Source organism: Lactuca saligna, chromosome 4 (genome assembly GCF_052625555.1).
Source record: "Lactuca saligna cultivar CGN05327 chromosome 4, ASM5262555v1, whole genome shotgun sequence".
Taxonomy (NCBI): Eukaryota; Viridiplantae; Streptophyta; class Magnoliopsida; order Asterales; family Asteraceae; genus Lactuca; species Lactuca saligna.
In genome coordinates, this window is record NC_136420.1 from 317,107,664 (window position 1) to 317,118,598 (window position 10,935).

A 10,935-nucleotide genomic window follows, 5' to 3' on the forward strand; every position below is an offset into this window, starting at 1 on the left:
TTGTTGCTATTTCTTGAAGATTTAGGTTTAATAATCATGGTTCTTTATCTTGTTTTATCATCCTATATATTTTATATTATTTGATCTGCTTATATATCTATTGTACTTAGGTTCTCGTTTAGTGGTTTTTATTTAATAAAATTTTGTTTTCATTCAAAAGAATTTTGAATGTGCTTATCCTAGTATGATACTCATATGTCTATTGCTAAAACTTCTTAATAGTTACTGTTAACAAGCATAAAGCTCCAGTCAATTGGGCACATTTTTTACAATATAGTTATATTTTTGAATTGAAGTGCTTAACTTTGGACATTCTAATGTGTTCAGTCATTTATATGCTATAAACATAGGGGCATATTTAAGTCTCTTTGCCCGGGGCAAAAAAAACCATTAGACCGGCCCTGACTATGCGTACCTTGGGAGATACTATAGATGAATCCTATGTGGTTAAGAAGCTACTTAGGGTAGTACCAACCAACTTCCTTTAGATAGCTTCAACCCTTGAGCAGTTTGCTGATTTGCATCAAATGACAATAGAAGAAGTGATTCGGAGACTTAAAGCCCATGAAGAAAGAATGAAGGGGCGTGCTGATATAGAGGAGAGAAAACGTTTCTTAACCCACCAAGAGTGGACTGGGAGAAGCAAGAAGAAAGGGGAAAGTAGTTCAAAGTCAATGTCATGTCACACCCTGCTAAAGCGGAAACATGGGGCGTGGCAGTACAAAGGGTTTCATAGCAAAAGTTAAAATATAACACCAACCATAGTATTAAAAATCATTACAAATTTACAATGTGTTTGAACAACTTTTAAAAGAAATTACAATGTAATTTGAAATACAACACATGCGAATGCTCCTAAAAGTGATGTGTCCCTAAGTGCCACTTACTTGATGATTCCTGAAAAACCATGTAAAACGAGTGTCAACTATAAAAATAGTTGGTGAGTACTCACAAATAAAAAAAAATAATAATAATATTGGCTTCATGAATCGAAATCAAAGTTTTGATAAAAGTTTTCATAAATAAAAGTATATTGTTAAAATGAGTAATAAGTTTGTATAAACAAAGTTAGTTGTCATCATGAGAGATAAAGTGTGTTGCCCAAGTGAGATGCAACGTTCATATTCTCATGGGAAATAAAGTCCATTACTCAAACGAGTAAACAAGTTTTCATTGCTAAAATAATCAAGTTCGTTGCTACAAGGAGCAAACAATTTCATTGCTAAAACATGTATATAAGTTTCCAGTAATAAAAGTTCGTTGTTGTAATGAGAAACAAAGTTCATTGGTATAATGAGAAACAAAGTTCATTGCTATAATTATTAAAACAAGTTTATTTCTATAATAAGTAACAAGTTTGTATGTGTATGAGCAAACAATGAGTTCCCAACCAATCCTATGAATGATGCCCCATCAAGATCTATGCTTATCGTTCCATAGAGTCCATTACTCAAACGAGTAAACAAGTTTGCACAGACATACATAGCAAATTATAGCAAAATATAGCAATCAAGTTTGATACAATTCCATTTAAATACAATGAATAATAAATAGCTTTTCAGACATGTTTTTCCACCCCAAAACATAAAAACCGATAATAGGGGGTGTCGTGAATACTCACAATATGCGTTGAGATGATGCAAATGGTGCCTTGAACTATGCTCCACTCATACCACTATCGTTTTCCTACAACGATGTTACATGCTAATAAGTCTCTAATTGAAATCTAATACTAGTATATTTACTACTACAATAGAATTATGTCAATTATGTGTCAAAATTTAATATTGTTAAGTTACAAACATTTTTTTAAAATGGTAAAATTTTATAACTCGTGTGATTAAGATAATCTTGGATATTATTTTCCATATTTTTGTAATATTAATTGAGGGTATTTCAATACATTTAAATGTGTTTTAAACTCCTAAAAATCCAAAAAAAAAATATCAAATAGTTTCAAAAATCATCAAAATTTACATTTTTGTTCCAAACATAGTAGAAGTCTTCCAGAAATCTTTACTCGAATTTTTGATGTGATTAACTATTTTTCCAAAATTTTAAGCCTTCATAACAATACAAATTCTTGAAAAATATAATCCAGATGATAAAAAATCCCAAATTTTTTATAATACTTCCATTAGACATACTTCAGCAGAGAAAAATATAAAAATGGATTTCTAACCTGTTTAACCAAATTTTATGATTTTTATATATTTATTCTAATAAAAATTAAAATAAATAGAAAAAAGTTTTCAAAATTGCCCAAACTTTTTGTAACACTGTTATTATCTATATAGAAGGTGTGAAAGATACAAACGATATTTTTCAAATAGTCTTGCTATTTTTCTTTGTATTATCCTCTTAAATAATCATTAATTGGAGAATAATTATTAAACAGTCAAAGTAAATTACCAAAATTTTTGTAAACTTTTTTACAGTGTAAATAATTTGGGAAAATACCTAAGGTGGTTTTTATCTACTGGAATACGATTTTGTGGATTTAAGTGTATTTAATCTTAGAAAATAAAAGAAAAATAACATAATAAATACAAAAAAGCATCAAAATTTTTATATAGAGTTCTATATATTATAAGGTCTTTTGGTAAATGTTCATGAATTTTGGATGATTAGAACTATTTTTCCTATTTTTAGTCCATTATAAATACAAAAATCAGAGAAAAATAGGAATACCTTATGAACAATTCTGAAAATATTTTTACGAGTCTTAAACATATGGTAGGAGCTGTGAAAATTATTAAATACCCTTTTCACATTCTCTAAAGTGGTTTTATGATTTATTGGGGCTAACAAAAAGAAAATTCAAAACCATAATAAACTGTAACAAAAAACGATGAACCTTAATGAGAGTTCATAATTTACCTTAGGGGTCATCCATGAATTTACCTAGGATTTATAGACCTCAGAAAGCATTTAATATGATTTGTTGCTGTATTTTATTGCAATAGTTATAATAATTCGAGAAAAATGAATTATTTTCTGAACATTTGTAGAACATCTCATTTTGTTGGTGGAATACAGGGAAAAATTGAATTTGATCGGAAAAGTTGTTTTAGATCTTTATTTGTGAATAAATCCTTTATAAACCGATTTGAAAGCTTTTTAACAACATACTTTGATGATCTAGTGTCTAAGCTTAAAGATCATCATATGCATGTTGGTTTGAAGACCATTCATGAGTTTTAAATGTTAAAAATTCATTTTTGAAAGAAAACTTTGGATGCATGTTGTGTTTTTCCACCAAAACATGTAGAAAAATGCATTTATTTTTATTTTGACTTAGGTTTAGGTCATGGGACTTCACCATCTACAACATGCATGTTGTTTTTGGATGAAATCCTACCACCATCATCATCAAAACCGTGAGTAGGTGCAAGTGTTCATGATTTTACAATAGAATGGAGTAGAAGAAAAAGAAAGTGTAAGAAAATAACAAAACTTGAAGGAAAAGTAAAGTAGAAATCGATTTTACCTTTAAGAACACTACAATATGATGAAGATTTTGAGTTTGAGGAGTGTTATTGGGTTTGTTTTCTAGAAATTTTTGTGGGTGTAGAGAGATGAAGAGAGAAATGGAGTGGTGGCGATGAAGCGTGTAAGAGATAAAAGTGCGTTGTCCAAATGAGATGCAACGTTCATATTCTCATGGGAAATAAAGTTTGTTACTCAAACGAGTAAAAAAGTTTTCATTGCTAAAATAATCAAGTTCGTTGCTACAAGGAGCAAACAATTTCATTGCTAAAACATGTATATAAGTTTACAGTAAGAAACGGTCGTTTGTGTAATGAGAAACAAAGTTCATTGCTATAATGAGAAATAGAGTTCATTGCCATAATATCATGTTTGCATCATCGAATTTTTTTTTAAGTATTGTAACTGTTTTTTTTTTTCAAATTGTTTATTACTAATAAAGTTGGAATAAATATAAACTCAATATATATATATATATATATATATATGTATATATATATATATATATATATATATATATATGTATATATATATATATATATATATATATGTGTGTGTGTGTGTGTGTGTGTTTAGGCTAGAAGATGTCTGAAGATGTTAGAACACTCTGGTCCACGTTTGAACCAAGTAGAGGGCGCACACACATTTTTAGGTCTGCATTCTTCAATAATAATAATAATAATAATAATAATAATAATAATAATAATAATAATAAAAACAGTCTGTAAAGGCTAATGTCAAGGCATGGTCTGCAATGTACAGATAGAAGAGGCCAAGAAGATCTGCAAACTGAAAACAATTACTACCATAAAGAATGAGACTAACGTGTTTGATTTCATTTCAAAAAAAGAATAATCATAAGAACCATTGGACTCCATGCTCATGTGAGTACATAAGGAATGAATTCGAAATCATTACCTTGAAGTCAATGGACTAGAGGATTCCGTTTTTCTCATTACTTTCTTCCTCCTGGCACTACTCTTCCCACCTTTAATTCCTTCTGTTTCATGTTCTTCCCTCCCTCCTCATACATACACACACATATTTTTTTCTTTTTTCTTTCTTACTATTCGACGCAACTAAAGGGAAACAACCAATGATCAATCATGCGTTACCTTGTGAACCTTGCTCAAAAGATCAGTCGCAAAACAAGAAACACCAACTTAGGAGAATCGATCACTTCTATTGATTGATGGGAGTTATGGATGAATTTTATGAATTAGTCCTTAGACGTTCAACTTTACATCCCCTCTTCCCCAACCTCATATACCTTCACAATTAAAGTTCCTTTTCATGACAGTTTGACCCCTCGACACAATTTATAACAAGTAAGTGAATTATTTTCACCCTAATAATTCCATAAATCAATGTAGTTGAATTTGTTGGGTTACTTATTTGTATAGATTTGATGATTCAAAATATATACTTCATAGTTATAGTTTATATACTCATTATAGATAGTCAATCTTGTATAAGTAAGTGTAAATTGCATAACTTAGACAAGCTGATTTGTCAGAGCTAGTTTAGTTAGTTAATCTGAAGATAGGTTGATGGAAGTTTATATGTCGAAGACTAAATAACATCCCATGATGACTGAAAGACCCTAAAGAATCTATCAACACAAAATGCATGAAAACACCATTTATTGAAGACTGATCAGTGTGTCCAGATGATGATGGTTATACACTGATGAAACATTGATCATATGATATGCGGATGATACTCAATAATGGTCATTCTCTATCTATTGAAGTTGAAGCTGATCAGCTTGACCATGACGCTGATGATTGAAGCTAAAGATGGTCCCTAGACGTTGATGTTGATGCTCTGATCATCAGCTGATATGTTGGTGCTGATATCCGAATTTGGAGAAGATCTAATTTGATACATTTCTTTTATACCAGATTTGTTTATATGTAGATTAGATACGATCCCTTGACTAAAGGGATTCACTAGTATAGTTTAGGATATATACCACATTAGGGTGAAACACTAATGTTGTGAATGTCTGGTGATCGTCTTTATAACAACCCATTTTCTTGTTGAAAACAAACCCTTTCTTGGTGAAACACAATTTGGAGAATATCTTATGTTCTTTACAATATGTTCTTTTGTATTTATATTTGGTCTACAAATCTACAAAGGGTTTGGGACTTTCAGAATTATATCCTTCTTATTTACTGGTTTGTTTTTTTTTTTTTTTTTTATATATTAAATAATATCATTTTAATTACTTTATTCTATTTTAGCCTCATAAAGCTGAAATCATATATATATATATATATATAATGGAAAGCTAACATCATCAATGATATGATTTTCGGGTCGTGACACAGGGTTTTTAATCCCACAATGCATAAATACAAAGTCTCTCAACTCTAAAATTGATCCACCTAATAAACAATGAAAAACGACTCTAGTACACGTCTACTTATCAACGACGGATAACGACACTAATGCATGTCTAGTCATGAATGATGGCTAACGGCTATAGTGCACGTCCAGTCATAAGCACGAGTATTCTAGGCTCCCAGCTCTTGTTCCGATCCGTTATCAACCCCTCAAACATAATATGTTGACATGTCATACTATCAACTAATCAAAAAATGAAGAGGCAAAAGACAACACTAGCAAGCATCATACTACAATTCGGATATCGAAATTTACTATCCGAAAATTTCGGGTATCCGATTTTGAACACCTCTACTTATGGGCATAGTCTCGGGATAAACTTGAAAACTGAACCTTGGATTTGTTGGTAAATTATATGATCAGAATTAATAGTCCTAAAATGTTTTGAAGATGTCTACACTATCAACAATATAAAACACCAAACTATAAGTTAAATTATAATTTAATCTTTTTATTATTATAAAACATGTAAATTAACTTTTAAGTTTACTTTTATTTGCTCAAAAAAATTTAATCTCCTCAACAAATTAATTTTCAAAAAAACTATTTATATCCGTCGTTTGATGTGGGTAAACTGCTAGTCAATCTATAATATATATTGCACACTCAGTACCTTATAATGGAATTTGAATATGAGTTCATTTTAATAGGATCTTAGGATCCGGATTTGATCTTACGATCATATGATCTTACAAAACATAAAATGATCATATGTGAGATTTTGAAACACTCAGTACCTTATAATGAAATTTGCATTTGAGTTCATTTTAGTAGAATCTTAGGATCCGGATTTGGTCTTGCGATTATTGATCTTACAAAACATAAAACGATCATATGTAAGATTATGATCTTGACAAACTTACACTAAAGCAATAGGAACTTTCTAACTTGGCTATCCCTGATCCACTTTTTCTATAAGATAGGCCCGTTAATGAGTGGTGGAGATATCTTCATTTCGTAGCCACATAATGGCTTATCAAAGTTAATATTCATTTTGCATAATTGACTCATTCAAATGGATTTTTGTTCATGTACCTGTTACAATTAAAAGCATCTCAATTAAATGATTTTTCCACACCAAAATAGTATATTAACATGTCACTTTCTATGGTATAACTCCTAATGCCCGACGTATCGTTCACCCCTAGAATTATTTGCAAGTACTGACAATTGAGGAAGACCGAAAAGACTTGCCAGGTCAACTTTTGATTCTTGAAAGACGCTGACAATTCTCACTGTGTATCCACTCGTGATGATTTATAAAACACCACTATCAATTTTTTTAAATCACCAATAATTCTATCATGTTTCGCTTCTGTTTACAACTCTTTTCTTTCTTTCTCCTATTCTCCACCACCATCACCGCCGCACAACCATACAAAGCCACCGATAACTTCCTCCTCGACTGCGGTTCATCTTCCACCACCGCCGTAACTTCCGGCCGGAGATGGGATGGCGATGAGGATTCTAAATTCATACACTCCAACACCGCCGCCACCTCCTTTTCATACACACCTTCCTTCCAAGATCCTTCAGTCTATCAAATCCCTTACACCACTGCTCGTATCTTCAACAGATCTTCATTCACCTACAGGTTTCCGGTGTCCCAAGGCCCAAAATTTCTCCGCCTCTATTTCTACCCCGCGATCTACTCCGACCTCAACGCCGACGAATCTTTCTTCTCCGTTACATCCAACGGTTACTCTCTTTTGACCAACTTCAGCGCTTCCCTAACCGCCTCCTTTCTCTCCAAATCAGGTCCCAAAGTTTCCAGCTTTATCAAAGAATTTATCATCCATGTCAAAGATAGCCAGAGCCTCAACGTTACATTTACCCCATCACCCAAATCGTTTGCTTTCATCAACGGTATTGAAATTGTTTCTATGCCGGAAAATCTTTATTACATAGGTAACAACTTCAAATCCGTGGGTACAAATTCAGCACCTGGTATTCATGACCAGACAGCTCTTGAAAATATTTACCGGCTAAACGTCGGTGGGGCACAAATTTCTGCAAATGATGATACCGGTATGTATCGATCATGGGATGCAGATGATCATTACCTATACCCCTCATCAGCGCTTGGGTTTACACCTAAGACTGAAATTCCGATTACGTACACCACGGAGACACCAAACTATACCGCACCTGAGATAGTCTATCAAACCCAAAGGAGCAGGAGCAATATCACCGCCGACGTCACCATGACGTGGAGACTTCCCGTTGATTCTGGGTTTTGGTACATGCTCAGGCTCCATTTTTGCAGTATTATACCACAATACACGTATAAAGGACAGGTGATTTTTCAAATCTTCATTAATAATCAAACGGCTGAGGATGAAGCCGATCTATTCTACTGGACTCCAGGTAGCGGGTATGCTGTTTTCAAGGATTACGTTGTGTATGCCAACAGCCAAGATCGTGAGGAAAGCAAACCAGATTTATGGCTCGCAATGCATCCTAATGAACAATCTCAAGAATATCGTGACTTTTTTCTAAATGGTTTGGAAGTCTTTAAGCTGGACATGATGGGTAATCTTTCTGCCCCCAACCCAGAACCTAGTTCTACAACCCCACCACCACCGGCGTCGTCGACATTCGGCGGAACAAGGAACAAGAAGAATACCCCATATGCCGTGATAATTGGAGGTGTTGTGGGAGGGTTAGTCGTGTTGACTGTATTAGTTCTTATAGTTTTACTCCAACGCAGGCGAGTGAAACACTATGCTACCGCCGACGACAAGTCATCGTGGGGCCCAGCTGATCATAGTGAATCAAAATCTACAAAGTCTAGCCATTCAACGCTTCCATCAGATCGTTGTCGTCGTTTTTCACTTACGGAATTAAAGGTAGCTACAAATGAATTTGACGACAGTTACATCATCGGAAACGGAGGGTTTGGTAAGGTTTATAAAGGGTACTTGGACAATACTACAACCACCGTAGCAATCAAACGACTAAACCAATCATCAAGCCAAGGTTTACATGAATTCCGTACAGAAATCGGGATGCTGTCAAAATTACGTCATGTGCAACTAGTCTCCCTGATCGGATACTGTGATGATGAAGGAGAGATGATACTGGTGTATGATTACATGGCTCATGGGACTCTTCGGGAACATCTTTACAAAACAAAAAAGTCACATTTGTCATGGGAAACACGTCTCAATATTTGCATTGGAGCAGCCAAAGGTTTGCATTATCTTCACACAGGAGCAAATCGTTCGATTATTCATCGGGATGTGAAGTCGACAAACATTTTACTCGATGAAAACTGGGTCGCAAAGGTGTCGGATTTCGGGTTGTCGAAGCTAGGACCTAGAGATCATCAAGAACAAAACCACGTTAGCACAGTGGTGAAAGGTAGCATCGGGTATGTGGATCCTGAATACTATCGAACCCAGCATCTAACAGATAAATCCGACGTGTACTCGTTTGGGGTTGTTCTTCTTGAAGTATTGTGTGCTAGACCTGTAATGATTCCATCGCTTCCTAGAGAACAAGTGAGCTTGGCGGAATGGGCGAAATTATGTTACCGGAATAAGGCGACGCTGGAACAGATAGTTGATCCGAAAGTGAAGGGTGAGATTGCGCCGGAGTGCTTGAGGAAGTTTGGGGAGGTAGCACTTAACTGCTTGAAAGAGCAAAGAAGCGAGCGACCAACCATGGAAGAAGTTGTCTGGGATCTGGAGTTTGCATTGCAGTTACAAGAAAGTGCTGCGAAAAGAGGTGGCGATGTGGTGTCGGATAATCAAGAACTTCCGTTTTTAATGCATGTTGAGCCAACTACAACCGACGATGAAGTGTTTTCGGGATCAAGTGCAATAAGAAATGGTACATCGTCGATTAGCAGCAGCTTCGAAGGGTTCAAGTCAGAGACAGTTTTCTCCGAGATGCAGAAATCAACAGGACGGTAGGTCATATTATATTATTGTAGGGAAGGAAACAAACAATTATTCATTTGGTGGTACGGCATTTGTTTTAGATTTCTATGTGTGATATATTTTAAGAATATATGTAACATAGTTTATACGTATATAGGAAAAAATATCAGTGATAAATTTTGTAATCAAGTTTTGTATTTGCATCTCCTAGCCTTCATTCCCAAATATGAAATATGTGTATTAATATAAATACTTTTAACATACTTTTCAAATAAAAAAGTTTGTAAACATGTAAGACGCAATACTACAATAAAGGCCTTTAATGAAATACGAACTATGCCAGGCATTAAATTTATGACACGCAAACGTGGATGCTATAAATAACATTATCTCTTAATTTGAAGGTTTTAAGATATATTTGGTGTCTCCTCAAATTAGCTGTCATTTTATAATTTTTTATATCTTCCTCCTTAGTGGCTAGCGGGAAAAATCCCCCAATTTTAGAAAACCTGGTAACAAACGCCTTGTTCTTCTATAACTTCTTTTCCATCTTATATCTCCTCTTCCATCAACGCTTTTGTCTCGGCCCATCACCCATATCCATCTCCTCCAACCCGCATTGTCCCTTCTAGTCTCTCTTATAACAAACCGAATTTTCCATTCTTGTAATCAAGATTAGTGTCGATATGGTTTATGTTAAATCACTTTTTTATATGGTTAGATTCAAGTTATGGGCACTAAAAAGGTAAGAAAACAATCATTGATCATGTATGGGGGTCATGGGGTCATTATTTCACATTAAGAGGGCTAGTTTGTAACTTGTGATGTATTTAAGGATACCTAACCCTAAAATTCGAGAATACATTCCATTTGTAGCCACAAGTTGTTTCTAGAGAGAGTTCTTGAGGGAGTTCTTGAAGAGCTTCCATATTGGGGAGTTGTGAAGAAGATCCTACCCTTTTTGGTTGATTTTTGGAATGCTTCCTTACTATCCAATCTTTGAAGTTTCTCAGTTTCATAGAAGGTATAAATTGTTTCCTTTGAATCTATTTTTGTCCTTCTAAGTTGCACTCTTTAATAAACCTTGGATGATGGAAAAAAATCCATGGTTTAGGGGTGTTGATCGGTCCCACTAGTGTTGCAATTAGGA

General features: G+C 34.1%; 1 pseudogene; it reads left to right on the forward strand.

Annotated features, from left to right (window-relative positions):
- The first annotated feature begins 7,166 nt into the window (after nt 1-7,166).
- Nucleotides 7,167-9,988, forward strand: LOC145044020 (receptor-like protein kinase FERONIA pseudogene; annotated as a pseudogene).
- The last annotated feature ends 947 nt before the right edge of the window (nt 9,989-10,935 follow it).